The 17,866-nt window shown below is 33.0% G+C and overlaps 1 protein-coding gene across 3 annotated transcripts in view; it reads left to right on the forward strand.

The window, feature by feature from the left end:
* The window catches only part of LOC126738566 (uncharacterized), a 306,318-nt gene that overhangs the window by 13,154 nt on the left and 275,298 nt on the right, over positions 1–17,866 (forward strand). For 2 of the 3 annotated variants that reach the window (XM_050443955.1, XM_050443954.1), the window contains exon 2: positions 797–876. The exons of the other annotated variant lie outside the window; for it this stretch is intronic. The gene's annotated coding sequence lies outside the window, so the exon portion shown is untranslated. The remainder of the gene's footprint in view (positions 1–796; positions 877–17,866) is intronic. 3 annotated transcript variants of the gene reach the window in all.

A 17,866-nucleotide genomic window follows, 5' to 3' on the forward strand; every position in this document is an offset into this window, starting at 1 on the left:
TAGAGTCTTATAGTCAATTTATCAGTATTTTTGAGTCTATATTTACTTTTAGGAATCTGACGTCATTAGGTGGATTGTTGCTGAAAGATCCTTTAAGCTTAGTAAAATTCTAATTGTCTTGTAAAAACCTATTTGTCAAAAACTATTAAAAAAGCTGTTGTTACACCCGTTCGAAAAACAACTTTAAGTTCTCCAGACCCACGTCATATCTGTCCATAGTAACAAACCGCCAAAAATTACCTTCATATAAATAAAAAATAGGTGCTTTTGAGAAACCTGAGCGCAAGCGTGGCTCTACCATATAGGTAACTGGAAAGCAAAAAATTAGATTATTGGTCACATAGCAATGGAGCTTCTGTAAATTAATGGTTTGTGATACAGTTACGGTTTTTTAGCGATGAATGAAAAATTCTAAAACTACTTATATTGAGCCATCCCTCCAAGTTCACAAAGCTTAGGATAAACGCATTTTTGTTACCTGATTGTTGCTTTAAATAAATGTTAACCACTTAGTGTTCCTATAGTATTTGGCAGCAAGTTACAGTATTAATAATTTTATCAATAAAAAGTCCTTTTAGATAAAAAAATTATATTACTTAGAGCATTATTAGTTCACCTGAATTACCTGTTATGGATATTTATTCTGTTTCTCTAATAATCGCATAAAGATAGAAATTTAAAAAGCCTCAAAAAGCACTTTCAATGCTTTAGTTCACTTACAACTTAGATAAAAGAAAATAAATTCAGAAAGGCTATGTGCAACTCGAAATTTATTTAAAACACTAATTTACTTCAGGCCTTCCTGGTTTACACCGGTAAACATAAACAACTACAGTGTCCTGCTGGTTATCTTTCGATACCTTTCGAAAACCCGGGGTAAGTGCAGTTTTTATTTATTTTATTTAGAGTTTACTAGTAGAGAATTTATTCGATGGTATTTTTAGTTTCGTTACGAAACTGCCTGATATTTTAAGTATCGGGTCTTTTGTAGTTAGAGTACATACTCTATAGCTTATATCATTGTGTAATGATAGACTAGATTATGGATGAGAATATTTTTTTTATTTCCAACTTGTGTGCTAGTTTCTTTTAATTGTTTAGAATAATGTATAGCTTTCACTAGGTTTATGAAACTCATATTAATTATAAGTAATTTCAACGTTATTCACCAAATTTTCCATATAATGTACATTTTATTAAGCGATTATTTGGCGCCCAATGTGTTCTGGCCGGGACAAGTATGAACAAATACTAGCCTTAGAACGAGCCTTAAAAATCAATTTTTATTGCTTCCGTATTGCCTTTTGCTTATTTCATTTAAGTGAAATCTTAAACCAATCACTGATTTTCTATATGATTTTTATTTAGCGTCGAAACCTTTGCAAACTCAATAAAAGTTATGTTCTAATCAAGTTTGGTAAAACCACAATGCGTCGTAGGTAATGTTTTGTTAATATATTTTAATAACTGAATAACCCTCACTTTAGCCAAGATCTTTCCATCAACCAGTGAAATTAAGCAAAAGTTTTAATTTTTCCCAAAACACTAAATTATTTTTAAAATTTCGTTTCAATAAAAAAACAATTATTCTTGTGCTAATAACTAGGTCATCAATTAACAGTTGTTAACATAAGAAACATAAAAAATTCTCTAAGTATATCTTTATATAAATATTTTTTTAAATAGTATAGAATTTCTTAAGTATAATGATTGAATTCCTAAAGCTACAAATAAAAAAGCAGACATTGCAATAATATAAAGCAACATTGCAAAACATTTCAAATTTTTTCTTATTTTAACCATAAGCAATATTTAGAGATCAATAGCAATTTTAATTTAAACCATCGTACGCTTTTAATTTTTGCACTTGAAATTGAATTGTTGTAATGTAACATTGTCATAGTTCAACTGGGCTTGTATCGCTTAGGGTTTAAAATAGTAACACTTAAATTTAGGATTTCCTAAAAATAACTCCTCACAGAGGGAGTTTCTCATTATTGTATAAACAAATATCTTAACATTAAATCTGTTAAATGCATCACTTTCGTTACTTGATATACAATATAAAATTGGTAAAGGTATTGCTTGCAGAAAATGTTTGCAACTTAATCTTCTTTTTCTTCTTCTTCTTCTTCTTCTTCTTCTTTGGCTGCTATCCATTAATGGATGTTGCGATCTATGGTGGTGTGAATTAATTTTCACGATGAAAAGAGAACCCACGATATTCCCTTTCTGCTTCAGCCCCTTCTTATCTTAATTTTTTTTTCTAATTAAATTAAAATATTAATAATATACCTATTTTCTGAGTCTTATCGTGCCTAGCAATTCGCGTTACATCCTTAAAATTTCCTCGTTCATTTTTCTTGGTGTCCATGGGACTTTCAAGATTCTTTAATCTATCCGTATCTCAAATCCTGCCTGGTGTGTGCTAATCTTCATATCCTGCCTTCCATACTATATACAGGGTGGTCCAATTTAAACGTCATTAATTTTAATACGTGATAGAGAATTTAAAAAGAAATAGACTTTCTAATCTAGACTTCTTAAATTTAGTTTTGTCAGTATTTAGACTAAGCTAAGCCAATTTGGAATCTTCAGCATTGCAATTATGTGCAATTGAAAGAAGATAACTCCTAAAATTGTACCTTAGGGTACCCCTACAGATAAAGCACCTTTATCACCAAGTACTCCATTTACTCGCACACTCTGAGCTCTCTGATTAAAATAGCTTGTTAGTAACTTTTTTGAAATTCCTCTTATTTCACAATCATCCATACTCTTAAGCATAATCTTATTATCTACAATGTCAAAAGCCTTGGCCAAATCTAAAAATATAGCCGGAGGCTTCTGACCACTATTTAAGCTTGTTTGAACAAAATTAGTTATCTTCTAAATTGCATCTGTTTTTGAATACCATTCTTAAAAACCAAACTGAGACTCAAAAATTATATTATGTTTTTTAAAATATGTAAAAGTCATATTTCCTAATAGCCTTTTTTGCAATTTTAGCAAAGTTACTAATCAATGATACAACGGATTTCCCCTTTATTTAATAGACAAAATTTATTACAAATTTTTAAATAAATATAAATTGACCTACAATATTGTTCATAATAACGACTCAATAAGTTCCTTTAGATCCTTGACCTTTTTTGGTTCTATCTCCGTAAATTTAGTAAGATTTTTTAAATCCCTAAATGTAAAAATCGCGTTTAAGACAGTCAATAATTTAAAGAACCAATTGGTCAGTAGAGTGAACAAGGCAGGCATCCTTTCTAAATCGGGAGTTTACTCTTTAAAATGTGACGATTGCAACGCAGTATACATTGGCCAGTCTGGGAGAAAAATCTCTACACGCATTAAAGAACACGTAGCGCTTTTTGAAAAATTTAAAAATACCAATGTCAATGATACCAAATCAGCGTTTGCGAATCATTTGCTGGCCTCTACTCATAATTTTTCTCCGGGGGTGGGAGCTGAAATGCTTCATGAATGCCTTAAAGGTAAGAAGCTTGACCTTCTGGAGAAAATGGAAATTACAAAAGCTAAAAAGAGTCCTGTTCTCGTGTGTGTGAATGACGTGTTTACTTTTGAACCTAATTTAATTTTTACCAATTTAATTTAGCTAAGTATCGTTTAAAATTTTTCTTGTAGTCACTTTCTTCAATTTATATTGGCTAACGTGTTAAGTTGTTTTAGCATTAGGTCCATATACCCAATTGGTTTTACATTTATACTTATAACCTTGTTGTACCGGGTTCGATTCTCGTTGAGTCTATGTTGTTCTGTTCCACTTTTTAATTTTTTATTTTTTGCTTTGTACAATTATAACCTCAAAATTATTGTTTATTTATGCACTGTGAAGTGTGTGGATGGTTTCTTTATTGTTTTATGTAAGTTTTTAGTTTTGTTTAAGTAGTATTTTTATTTTAGGCCTGATGATACTCTAACTAGAGCGAAATACATGTTGTGAGACCGTGACTTTGTGTTTTCCCTTGTTTTTCGTCAATGAAATTGGTCTATAGTTATTCGTATTAAGAGTGTTATCTTGTTTATGAACTGAGATCACAATTATCTTTTTGAATACATTAAGAAAAATTTCACTTAAGAATATATAATTAATAATATGACACATTGGCTTTACGAGATTATTTGATACAAGCTTAATTATCCGGCTAGTTATATTGTCATATCCTGGACCACTTTTGTTTTTTAAAGAGCTTATAATAGATTTATTATTCAGTTCATCTACTGGCAATAAAAATAACGAATCGCTACATTTGTTTTTAATAGATGGTGTCGTTTAGTCCTGATTATCTAGATTTTGCTTGATCTTATTAGCGATTTTTATACCGATATGAATAAAAAATAAATTAAATTCGTTGCATTTGTCTTTCGGGTCAGTTACTATTCGATTGTAATTTTGAATTTTGTTTATTTAAATATTTTTTTGTTTATGCATATTGGTGGCTTTGTTTATATATTTCCATGTCTATTTGATGTTATTTTTAGGATCATCTATTTTATGTTTGTAATATTTTGCTTTTGTATTTTTTAAAAATTAAGTATTTTGTTGTATTCATTTTTTTTCATAATCATGTTTTTTGTTTTTTGATTTAGCATTTATGGCTTAAGTTTTTGTAGATTTTATTGCAAATTATTTAATTTTAATTTCAGGATTAGTATCAGAATAAACGTGAGTCCAGGATTCATTTTTAATCAGATTAAAAAACACATTTGCTCAAAAATACTTGATTTTTTTAGCTCGAAAAATCGTCGGTATATTTTTGGAACACTCGGTATACTCTAGTACAGGCTTGAAGCTTACCCTTTCAGTCGTAAAAACTTTAATGGTAACTGCTTTTAATACGGCAAAGGATATATTAAAGCAAAGGTAAGAACACAAAGTCACGGTCTCATCAAATCCATATAATTTTTTAAAAGCTGCACGTGTTTCGCTCCTATCGGAGCATCATGAGGCCTAAAAAAAAAACATTAAGATATTTTTCACAAAAAGAACGCGTATAAAACTCATTACCTAGACCTACACAGATCACATTACAAATAACAACAAAAGAAAAGCTAGGTTAAGTTAACAATTCCCACCATAGATAAAAATGTATGCTTTAAAAAAAAAAAAAAAAAAAAGAAAAATGGCACCAGTGGGGAACGATCCAGCAACCTTTAGATTCACAGGCGCGGGTCTAACCCATAGGCCACCAAGTAACATGATCAAACATGGGGAACAATCCGAACTATACTAATAAGTGTAAATATAAGTAAACAATCTTAACAATAAAAACTAAAAATATTTAAAATCGAAAAGGAAAAGACTTTTTAAGAGAGGTCATTATAAATGAGGAGAGGTTCAAACGTAAAAATATCGAACTAAAATACTTCTCTTAAAAATAAAATAAAGAATCACGATTTAATCCTTTCGAAAGCTGACAAGGGTAATTGCCTGATTATACTTAAGAGGGATGATTACATAGAGAAGGTTTTGGATTTTTTGGGTTCGGGTGACTTTGTTAATATAAACAAAGATCCTACTAGCTCTTTTCTCTCCAAGGTTAAGCAAACCCTTGATAGGTGTAATCTGACTTTAGAATTGTTTCATACTAGGAAAGAAAAATTATACCCTATGAATCCCAGAACTACTCTCCTCTACGGCCTTCCTAAAATCCATAAACCCAATCTCCCTATTAGGCCAGTAGTATCGTTTGTAAACTCACCTTGTTACAACTTGTCAGCCTGGTTAAATACCACACTCAGAGATGTAACTGGTTTCAGAAGTACTTATTCCACAAAAAATTCAGTAGAGTTGACAATTTTTTTAAAAAACATTTGCATACCAGAGGGTTCAAAATTAATTTCTCTCGACGTTAAGAACTTATTTCCAAGCATTCCACCTGGTGATTGCCTTGATCTAGTCAGGTCCCTTTTGCTTAAGTCACCGCTTGACAGATTTATTGTTGATGATCTTTTAGCACTCCTCAAGCTAGTACTTGATTAAAATTTTTTCGTTTTCAACAACAGGTTTTTTAGACAAATTACTGGACTAGCAATGGGGTCTTGCCTCTCTTCTTTTCTCAGTGAGATTTTTATGCACCATTTGGAGAAAAGGATTGTCAATGGGAAATTTGGTGCTTTTCTCACTGTATATAGGAAATACGTGGATGATATTTTTGTGATATGGAATGGAAATGATCTAGAATTGGCGGATTTCCTCATTTCTATAAACTCTCTTCACGCAAATATCTCGTTTACCATTAAAGAAGAAAGAGATGGAAGGTTACCTTTTCGTGATGTAAATTGAACTGAATGAGTGAACCAACAAACTTGAATTTGAGATATTGTCACGTTTGAACCTCTCCTCATTTATAACAACCTTTCTTAAAAATTTTTTTCCTTTTTGATTTTAGATCTTTTTAATTTTTATTGTTAAGATTGTTTACTTATATTCACACTTATTAGTATAGTTCGGATTGTTTCCCATGTTTGATCATGTTACTTGGTGGCCTATGGGTTAGACGCGCCCCTGTGAATCTAAAGGTTGCTGGATCGTTCCCCACTGGTGACATTTTACATTTTGTTTTTTTTTTTAAGCGTACATTTTTATCTATGGTGGGAATTGTTAACTTAACCTAGCTTTTCTTTTTTTTTTTTATTTCGAATACTGAAAAGGTAAAACAAAATAAATTTTACTCAACACCGCTGCAAAAAAACAGCTTGCGAAATTTCCATCTTCAAAAAGTCATGATAATGGGACACTTTTTTTTCCAAATGTATATTCATTTAATCTAGAAATTGGCTTCCGTTGATAGCACATTCTAATAATGACGTTTGGGCAATGAAAATGCTCTAAATTCTTATATTATGGGACCGTAAAACCGATAAGGCTATTTCTGCAATTGAACGCTATAAATCGGGCATTTAACGATCGATTTCTAGTTTTTGGAAAAATAATATAATCTTAAATTCACTTTACAACTTGTAAATAGACTAAATAAAATCCATTAAGTCAGGTGTCAGTTAATAACCCTGAGTAAATGTGATACTAGTGACCTCGGCGAGTGTAGTTTAAGTTAAACACAGACGTAAACATAATTTTCCCGTGCTGCTGAGTCAATAAAAATTCGATTTGTTAAAATTTTATTGTTTAAAGTTCGTCTGAATGATGTCTGACTATTATGCCAACGTTACGCATTTTTTTGACGAGTGTACGGTATAACCGGATAAGATAATTTTATTCCGACACTATCGGTTTTCTTTTTTTTTTTGATTAACAAAACTCATTCATGGCTTTATCTTTGAAGATGATTAATTGTAAGTGAATTCGCATCAATGGAATTAATTTGTTCGTGAAAGATAAATAATTGACGTACTCTAATGACTTCATAAAGGAATTAACAGAACTCAAATGGACCTTTTAATGTAACCTTATGTTGCCTTAAATGCATAACTTAAAAGTATATGGTGTATTATTGCCAATCACTGTAACCCAAACCTTGAAATACTATTTTCTATTTCTAAAGCATCGAAGTCAATGTTAAGGTCTTAACCGCGACGCTATAAATAGTCCATCGACCACTTAAATTTCTGAAAGTTTCATTGGCTCAAATGTATTGTACGATTTCACACCAGTTAATGTGTAATTTATGTCACTGGGAATAATCATAATTATTATTACGGAGCCCGCCACAATAACAGAGTTGAATAATCTCGATCGCGTGCTGTCTACCGTAAAAAAATCATCAATACAATGCATTCAGTTTATTTCCGTGTTTGCTTTATGGAATTTACATGAAATTATAAAATTTGTGATTTATAATTTTTTTTGTTGGTTTTAGGATTTTGCATTGAAGTTTGTTTTTTGTTTTTGCCTTTTTTCCCTCCTATTGTGGCTCTTAATACTTTTACCTCTATATGATGACTTTTGCAATATGGTGATATCCATGTGCAAATTATTTGTCAAGCAGGTTTTTTTGTACATAACTACATCCCCTTCACCAAGCTGCTCTTACTCAATTCTAGAAAATATCTGTTTTCTAAAGTACCTATTGTAAAACAGGAAATAAAATTTGTCAATTATTTTTTTCGTACTCACATGTTCTGTAAATGTCTCTTTCATTAAAGGATGTTCTTGTTTGTCTGTAACATACGTACCCGTGTTTGACTTTAAATATAAAAAAATATTTGCAGCAACGTTCCATGATCGTCGATTATACTACAGAATACTCTTGTTAAAGTTTAATCAGTATGGCTTTCACGGTGTGAAAGAACCCAGTTGGTTTAGTAAGTCTATTAAAGTCTATAAAATACAGTTTAATAAATAGTTTTTTATTATGTACTTCAAAGATCTGTATTAGGTCCAACGCTTTTCTTCATTTACATCAATTACTTGTTCAGGAGATATTGGAGCGTTTTTCTTTTATAGACAATATTTTTTGTCTGCTCTTGCATTGACCAAAAGGTAGCACTTAGTTCAGTGAAGGTTTTGTCTCTGTGCCACGGCAAAAGCATCCACCTAACGAAGTGGAAGCCTTAGAAGTGCTAACAACTACAAGGTCTGGCTATTAAATAACGAGACTAGTTACGAAAAAGGGTTTTATTATAAAAATTATTATACATTCGAATGCTCCCCTTCAATAAACTCCCCTCCTCTCACCACACATCTTTCCATACGTTTTTTCTATTGATCGAAGCAGTGCTGGAAGTCTTCTTTGGTGAGGGCCTTTAGGAGCTCTGCCGTTTTTTGCTTTACCGCTTCCATCGACTCAAATCGAGTCCTTTTCAAAGCAGATTTTATCTTTGGAAACTAAAAAAAAAATAGTCACACGGGGCCAAATCTGGCAAATACGGCGCGTGTTCGAGCTTCACAGATAGCACGTTATGGGCAGGTGCGTTGTCCTGGTGCAAAATCCACAAGTTGTTTTTCCACAACTCGGGCCGTTTCTTACGAACTCGTTCTCGCAGTGTTGCCAAAACTGACAAATAGTAAGTCTGGTTGACAGTCTGACCCTCTGGAACCCATTCAGTCATCACGATACCGTTATGGTCAAAAAAAACGATCAACATTGCCTTGAATTTTGATTTGGACATTCTTGCTTTTTTTATTCTGGGCGATTCAGGCGTCTTCCAATGCATCGATTGCCGCTTGGTTTCAACATCGTATTGAAAAATGCGCGTTTCGTCGCAAGTAATAATGTTTTTCATCAGTCCGGGTTTTTTTAGTAACCTTCCAAAGAAAATCTAAGCAGACCTGTTAACGCAAGAGCTTTTGGTCAGGAGTCAGGTTTTTTAGCACCAACTTCACACAGACTTTTGTCATGTATAATTCCCCGTGTAAAATTTTTCTAACCGTTTCTTTATCGGCGTTTACAGACTCGGAAATCATCCGGGTGCTCATTCGACGATCTGCACGCACAATTTGGTTGATTTTGGTCACTGTTTCCGGAGTTAAAACAGTGACAGGGCGACCTGAAAGCTGGTCATTTTCAGTGCTCTCTCGGCCCTCACTAAAGCGCTTACACCACTCAAAAACACGCGGACGAGAGAGAGAATTTTCCCCATAGGCCTCTTGCAACAATTTATAGCACTCAGTCGGAGTTTTTTTCAATAACGAGAAATTTAAGATTGATGCGTTGCTCTTGTTTTTCGTCACACATGGTTTTCGGCACGAGAAAAAAACACGTTCGTTTCAAGCCGCTACTGCACGAATACTATAATAGTGACGAAAACGTGTTTTGGTACGTGCATAGACAAGATATCTAGATACCCAACGCACTACTCGTTTTTTCTCCACCCGTCTACACACGAGTCGCCCTCTACACGAGTTATTTCAAGTCAATCATATATTAAATTAAGCAGATTTTCTGCTGGACTTGTCATTCACGGCAGATAAGGACCTTGAAATATTACTATTTGTGTGTGAAGAAGTTTGTCCTCCCAACTGACAAGGACCATCCTCATTCACTCTTAAACTAACATCGAGTGAGACAAAAAAGAACTTATAGTCAACGAATTTTATAAAGACTCTAAATTAAATTATCTTAATACTGCCTAAATGATTATGTCTGGTTTTCTTTGAAAGATAATTAAAATTCTCATGAGGTACTGTACACAGACCAAACGAAAAAACTACATAAGCTATGTAGGAATCCTCAAGAAGCAAAAATTTGCAGAAGTGCATAAATCAAAAAAGGCGGATATCAAATTCCTAATGAACTTTCTTATAAGGATCTCACTGGGTCCTCTAAATAACAAAGGATTAGTCTGTTTGCTCCTTTTCAGAAGTATGTAGCAGATAATCATGCCCTACACCTAATGAAACGATCTCTAATAATTTAAATCTAAACAGTTTAACTATTTCTATATCTGATACTGGTAGACTATTTGGGTTGAATATAAGCAAGGGTCCAGGTCTTGATGGATTTCCTCCCGTAATCTTCAGCTTTTTATCAGGACGCCCTTTTTTATATTTAATCAATCTCTATATTCAGAAGTTTTTTCAGCCTACTAAACGACAAGTTATATATTGCCTATTCACAAAATAGAAGATAACTCCCAGGCGTTTAAATAAAAGCATATTACCTCTTTTTGTACCATTACAAGGATCTTTAAAGCCGTTGCGTATAATTTTCTGACTCGTCCTTTTCAAAGTCTAGTAATTGATGAGTAATTTGGTTTCTCTTCCGGCTGCTCCACAGAACTAAATGTTCCGATATTCACAAATTTTCCGTCCTGGAGAAAGCGTGTCAAGTTCAAGTAAATCATCAATTGCTAATCTACTTATTGAGAAAAGCAGGGGTTGATGGGCCTTTGTTATAGTCGCTTCACTATCTGACTGACAGGATACAAGTGCTTGACTTTTAATTGATTGATATACATATTGCATCTGATGAGCCTCAGGAATCCCACTTAAGGCGTCTATTGTTCAACATATACATAAATGATACATTATCTTGTTTTCAACACACCCTTTTCCTTCTCTCTATAGATAACTGAAGACTATATCATAAAGTTAGATCAAGATGATTGGCTCAGACTTTAGTCAGATTTGGAAAGACTCACTGTCTAGTGTAACAGTAGCTGTATGGATTTGAATGTCAAGAAATACCACCTAATGAGTTTTAGTATAAACAAGGATAGTCAGATTTTTATTACTACGCTCCGTTTTCTTTATAATTAATCAAACTCTACATTCAGGAGTCTTTTCAAGCAATTGGAAGGCTACTTATATAACATCTATTTACAAAATAGGAAATTACGTCCAGCTGACAAATTACAGGTTTTATTTTTAAGCACCATTTTAAAGATCGTTGTACGAGTTGTGTGATTTTTTGACTTGTTTTCTTCAAAGTTCACTGAATATATAGTTTGATGATTTTTTTTAGTGTTTTTTTTTATTAGTTTCCTTATCAATTAACTTTAAGTTGACGGGTTTGTCCCACTCGTGGCTTCTTTTGTCAGTAGGTAAAGAGTAGCGGTTGTTGAAAATCTGTCCCGTGGTTTTCAACAACAACCTTTTTGCCGGGTGAAGATGTAATTTAAATTATTAAATATATTATCTTTATTTTGTTTTTAGGGATGTATTAACTCTTTATGGCAAATAAATTACTTTTGATTTGATTTGATTTAATTTGGTTTCACCTCTAACCGCTTAAAAAAATTAAATGGTCTAACATTAATACATTTTCTATCTTGGTCTCCGGAGAAAGAGTGTCAGTTTCAATGTATACTGACTTCTTTAACACCTTTGACAAAGTCAATCATCACTTGCTGATCTAAAAATGGAGAAAAGCAGAGATTGGTGGGTACTTATTAAAGTGTTAAAGCTTTACTACTATCTGACTAATAGAACAACAGAATTGAAAGGAAATCCTCCATATTCTCAAAGAGACCTTGATATAAATTAATCGAAAGAGAACAACACAAAGTCTCGGTCTCAAAAAATTCTTCACACAATGTGGCTGTGTATACTTGACGCAGTCGGGTGTGTTTTTAACTTTCTTAAGGTCTGATGATGCTCTTAGGATTGAAACACGTGCCTTTAACAAATAAAAGAATTTTTTGAGATACCGAGACTTTGTGTTGTTCTCTGGTTGGCTTTCAATCGATTGAGATATCTGTTGTATCTGGTGTATCTCAACATTTATACTTGGGGTTTTTGTTGTTTAACTTATATATAAATGAAATATCATCTTGTTTTCAGCACAATTTCTTCCTCCAATTTGCAGAACAACTTAGAATTATATCTTAAAGTTAGATTCACAGATGATTAGCGCAGACTTTCGTAAGGTTTTGATGGACTCATTGTTTGGTGCAACAGTAGCTGCATGGATTTGAATTTCAAGAAATTTTATTAAATATCCTTAAGTAAAAGCAGAAATAGTGTTAACTAGTACTATTGCATAAACAATAACCTTATAGAGACAGTTTCTTTTGTCAGAAACCTAGGAATAATACTTCATAATCCCTTGAATTTTCTTCCTCCTATTTCCGGAGTGGTTTTAGGATACTAAGATGACTTTCGGAATATCATCAATTTTTTTAATTTGCTATATTGCTCCCTTGTGCAATTTGAAATATGGCTCTTGTATTTTATTTCCTTATTATGATGTAAACATCCAAAGTATTGAAAGAGCTCAATACACAATACACAATGCTATAATTAATTATTAAGGCCTTAATTGAGGAGACTCAGCACACGAAGGATTTGCTTAAAAATCGAAATCAAAACAATTCGTGCTTTTTTTACGACATCTTCTATTCTTGCCTCAACTTTCTTTTTTTAGTCAATTGACTTTTAAATAAGTATGCCTTTAACATGTTTTGTCTAGGGTGGCAAGTTTGACTAATCAATATACTTCTGATCATGGCTTCTCCAATGGGCCCACCATCTTTGAAAGAAACCTTAGATTTTATGTTGGATGATTTATATCGATGATGCTGCCTACTTGTCTTTATTTGTTTTTTAGGATTTATATGCAAAAGTTTTATAGGCAGATCCAGAGTTTTTCAAAATACAATTTTTAATATTTTCTAAATAGTCGGATATGTGCTGATTGTGCATAATGCAAGTAGGCACTTTAACATGCATTTGCAAACTAAGCGATTTAACTAAGTTACATAAACGTCGGATATAAACAGAACACTTCTCATTAAATTTACATTTAAATCACTTAGTAATAAAATATCAATAGAGCAAGGAATTTCAAATAAGAGATTTTCTCGCTCTTTACTAGAATTCATTTAAATGATGAGAATGGCGAACGACAAATACATATTAAATAAACATGTTTTACAGCAAAATTAAGCGTGGGCCATTTAAGATTTTTAAATATCAGTTCAATTAGATTATTAAGTTTATCTCTATTCTACATAATTGAAAATATTTAACAATTTATCTTGTTTTAACTACTAATTCGTAAGCAACCAAAAATCTGACAGTTCTTAAAGAAAGAACAAAAAATGAAAAAGTTTTTCCTCCAACAGGTTTATCATAACAATATTTAAACTTACTGAGCATGTCAGTTACAAGAAAAATATGCATATTGCCAGATTTACTTTTAGTCCAAAAATATCTATAGAAATGACCTATCTGCAATAAGTTGGTATAATAGCATTTTCCACCAATCGACCAGAAAGCTTTTATTTAAAGAAACTTGTCAATTCTTAATAAATCTAGCAATATCAGATAAAATATACTAACAGGGTTCAACACAACTACCTGAAAGAATATTTTTTCCAGATCAGTTGAATGTATTTAACCACGGAAAGCAAGAGAGCATTTTTTATTTATTCCAGGCAGTCGAGTGCATTTAACCAACTGACAAGGATAAAAAATAGCAATAGGCTTGAACACAACTGTTTGGGAGATAACTTTTTTTTTCATGCAGTTCAGTTAATCATATCAGAGACAGCCAAGGAGCATTTTTTATTTATTTTAGGAAGTCGAGTGCATTTAACCACCTGATAAAGATAAAAGATAGCAGCACGCTTAAACACAACTGCCTGGAAGAATATTTAAACTTTTTTCCAGATCAGTTGAGTGCATTTAACCACCTGACAAAGATAAGATAGCAGCAGACTTATGTGACCACCAACAGTTATATTATACCAAGATAAATTATCCCTCGCTTCTTTTCAGTTTTAGGGATAACAAGTTTCTATCCAAATCATCTGAGTTCATGGTAACTAATTTATTGCGACGCCGTAATGCAAAAGACAGAGCAATTCTTACCACGTTCTAATTTACATTTACTGTGGAGAGGTTTGATTTTTTTGACTTTGACTTTTGCAGTGATCTTAAGATCATGACAATCAAATAATTCGTTTTTCATCCCTTCGTATGTAAGTTTTAAAAGTATTTCATAGCATTTGCATACACTTTTCTAAGTCTAGCAATCATCCACGTTTTGAATCTTTATATGAATATAAGTAAGAATCAAAGATAAGATCTTTCAGGACCGATAAAACCATACAATTGAGCATACTAGGACATTCTTGAATTAGTATACTTAACATCATTGGACAATTTTTTTCCATAGGCTTAAGTAGGAAGTCTTTATAAATCTCGTTGCCTTCTAGTTCGTTGTTTGTCTTACTCGATGTTAGTTTAAGAGTGAATGATTATGGAGGATGATCCTTATCAGTTGAGAACTTCTCTTCAGACAAATAAATAATAGACAAATCTTCTTCAAAATAGTATCATCTCAATTTTAAAATCCCTCAGGCTATTTCTTTCATATCTGCATGATCAGCCCTCCAGTGTATGTTTCGAAGGACACACCAATACCAGCATCAGATTGGCACTTGCCTCAGAGGGACTTCCTGGTGACGTGGATGCCTTGCGGAAGCTCTACTTTCACTACCATGACGCCTATGGTATTGGTCCAGCTGAAGTAGAAGCAGATCTGTTAGCCTTTGGATCCTTTTTCGAATCAGAGAAATTGCTACGCCTCTAAAGAATTAGAGAAAGCCAGAGCAATTACTATTCTAGTGGGTCTCCCACTAAGAATTAAAAATTTTAAGTAGTTTGACGCAAAAAGAGAATCAAGCACCCTCTAAAATACTGGACAATGGCGAACTTAGTATTTTCTCTCTAAATATCCAGTCTATAAGAAACAAAACTGACGATCTATTTCTTTTGTTAGAAGAGCTTCATTTTCCTGATATCGTTGCCATATCTGAATATTGGTTAAATATCGATGAGCCCGTTTTTATTAACAATTACTCTACAGTGGCCAGATTTAATAGAACAAATGTATCTCATGGAGGTACTTTAATAATGTCTAAAAGCAACGAGTTTTCAGTAGCAATAATACGGGTTTAGAGGTATGCCCCTCGAATGGTTTAAGTCATATCTCAATAACAGGAGTCAGTTTGTGAGGATTAATACTACGGTGTCTTCTTGCAAGCCAATAGAATGTGGAGTGCCTCAAGGTTTAGTGCTTAGCCCTATTTTGTTTCTCATATTTATCAATGATATCGCTAGTCTGAATATTAAAGGAAGAACCTGCCTATTCGCGGATGATACTAGTTTTACCTGGAGCAATCCGGATATTGCCGAACTTCATAAAATCATATCAAGTGTTAACTTCTATCAAAGCATGGTGCGACTCTAATCTTCTTTGCCTTAACATCTCCAAAACTAAATTTTTGTCCTATAAAAATAATTTGCAATCTTTTGTACTGGATAACGCAACCATTGACGAAGCCGACTCAGTGAAATTTTTGGGGCTTACTGTTGACAAGTCGTTAAAATGGGACATGCACATTAACCCTTTAACAAGAAAATTAAGCTCCGCTTGTTTTGCACTAAGATCAATTTCCAAGGAGCTTAGCCTCTCAACCTCTATAACAGTGTATTTTTCCCTCTTTGAATCACATCTTCGTTACGCCCTTCCTTTTTGGGGTGTGTGTAGTGTCACTCAATTTGACAAAATTTTCAGACTTCAAAAGAGAGCTTTGCGTTATACACTTAGACTTAATTATAGAGCTCATTGCCAGGATTTCTTTAAAAAATTTAATATCCGTCACTACTTATAATATATGAGTCCGTTTGTCTAATTCGCAAGCACGTTTCATCAAATTCAGATAGGCCATCCCATAAGTATCATCTCAGAAACGCGGAGTATGATTTATATCTGCCTACTCCACATTCAGATTTGGTAAAAAACTCTATATTGTACAAAGCAAAAAAAATGCACAATCATTTGTCATTGAACATCAAGTCCATCACATCTTTTCCTACTTTCTGCCTTTTTCCATAAGGCGTTAAAATTATTCCTACTGGAGAGAACCTTTTACTCAGTAAACGATTTTTTTAATACTTAATTTTAACTTCACACACACAGACTGATTTATTGTTTTTATATGTACTGTTTTATGTAGCTATTCATACTTTTGACCACATGCAATTATTGATTTGTATAAGTTTGTATATTTGATTTATTAGTTTTATTTTATTTTTGTGTGTTTTGTTTGTTTTTGTGTTTTACTTTAGTTATCAGCTTTGTCTACAAATTGTAAAATTTTTTTACAATAAAGTGATGATTCATTTATTCGTTCATTCAAGGTCCTTATTTGTCGTGAACGCCAAGTCCAGCTGAGAATTTGCTAGATTTATTATATGATTGACTTGAAATAAGCTTTCTTTTTTCAAGTCTTCAAGTTTCACCTTTATTGAGGGAAAGCTTTTGGCGTAGCACAGAAGCAAAATCTTTAGTGAACCAAGTGTTAACTTTTGGTTCTTAAATGCAAAGGCAGATCATGGGAGAAGTCTGATCTAACAATAATCCAAACAGATAAAAATTTTAACAAAGAAAGTGTAATTATTCGAGATGAATTTTGAATGTAAATTTGAGAATATTCTGTCCATCTAATGGAAACCTGCGAGCATAGACTACATTAGTGAATAGGAGTACCATCTGGTTTCCAGACTGCAAAGCAAAGAGGTGAGCTCCAACTTTGTAGTGGAGTGTGTAAAGGAAGGTCTGGTAAATAAAGGTTGCAAGGTTCAGCTTGTCTGGATGCCTGGCCACTTGGGTAGTGCCGTTAATGAGGAAGCGGATTCCCTTGCTAGGTTTATGATCAGATCTGGTGAAGAAAGGTTGCAAGATTCAGCTATATGCCAGATTGTCTGTATGCCTGGGCACTCAGGTTTTGCTGGTAACGAGGATTGATGATGATTAATTGATTCCTTGCTAGATTGATGATCAGATCAGTGAAATTGACTGTAGGCTTCAAGCCTATAACCAGCATAGCTAAATGTGCTATCCTAACACTAATGGGTCTGCTTAACAGAAAAATCCTTTACACGAAAAATACACGAAATCATCTGGCATAAGGGAAACTGAGGCACATATAGAGGAGGCCTCTGCTTGTCACACCATGCAATGACTGTGCCTATAAAGATGTAAAATTCGGTTTGTGACGGATCTTTTAAACAGAACTTGTAAGGCATGCTAAGACTATTCGCTTCTTGTTTGACCAATTTCTCAGGTAATCTATATGCTTACCGACCCTATAGGCTGTAGACTGACAGACAGAACGCCACAGAATAATCTCTTAAATATCTTTATAAATTTTAGAATACTAATTGGTCAGTAGAGACTTACGAATTATCCATAGGCGCAAAAAGCTGTTTACTAGATTTTCAGCATGTTGAAAAGACCCCAAGCTCAATGAAGTGAATAAAGCTCTAATGCTTGAGTAAAAAGGGAGGTAGCCAATTAAGATCTATATTAACAGTTTCTTAAAAAGTGACGGTATTTTGATAAAGGCATATTTAAACAAAATCATGTTGTCAAAGCTTTTAACCAATGAAAAATGCGACAACTAAGCTTTTATGCCTTAATGA

This window comes from Anthonomus grandis, chromosome 7 (assembly GCF_022605725.1).
Source record: "Anthonomus grandis grandis chromosome 7, icAntGran1.3, whole genome shotgun sequence".
Classification (NCBI taxonomy): Eukaryota; Metazoa; Arthropoda; class Insecta; order Coleoptera; family Curculionidae; genus Anthonomus; species Anthonomus grandis.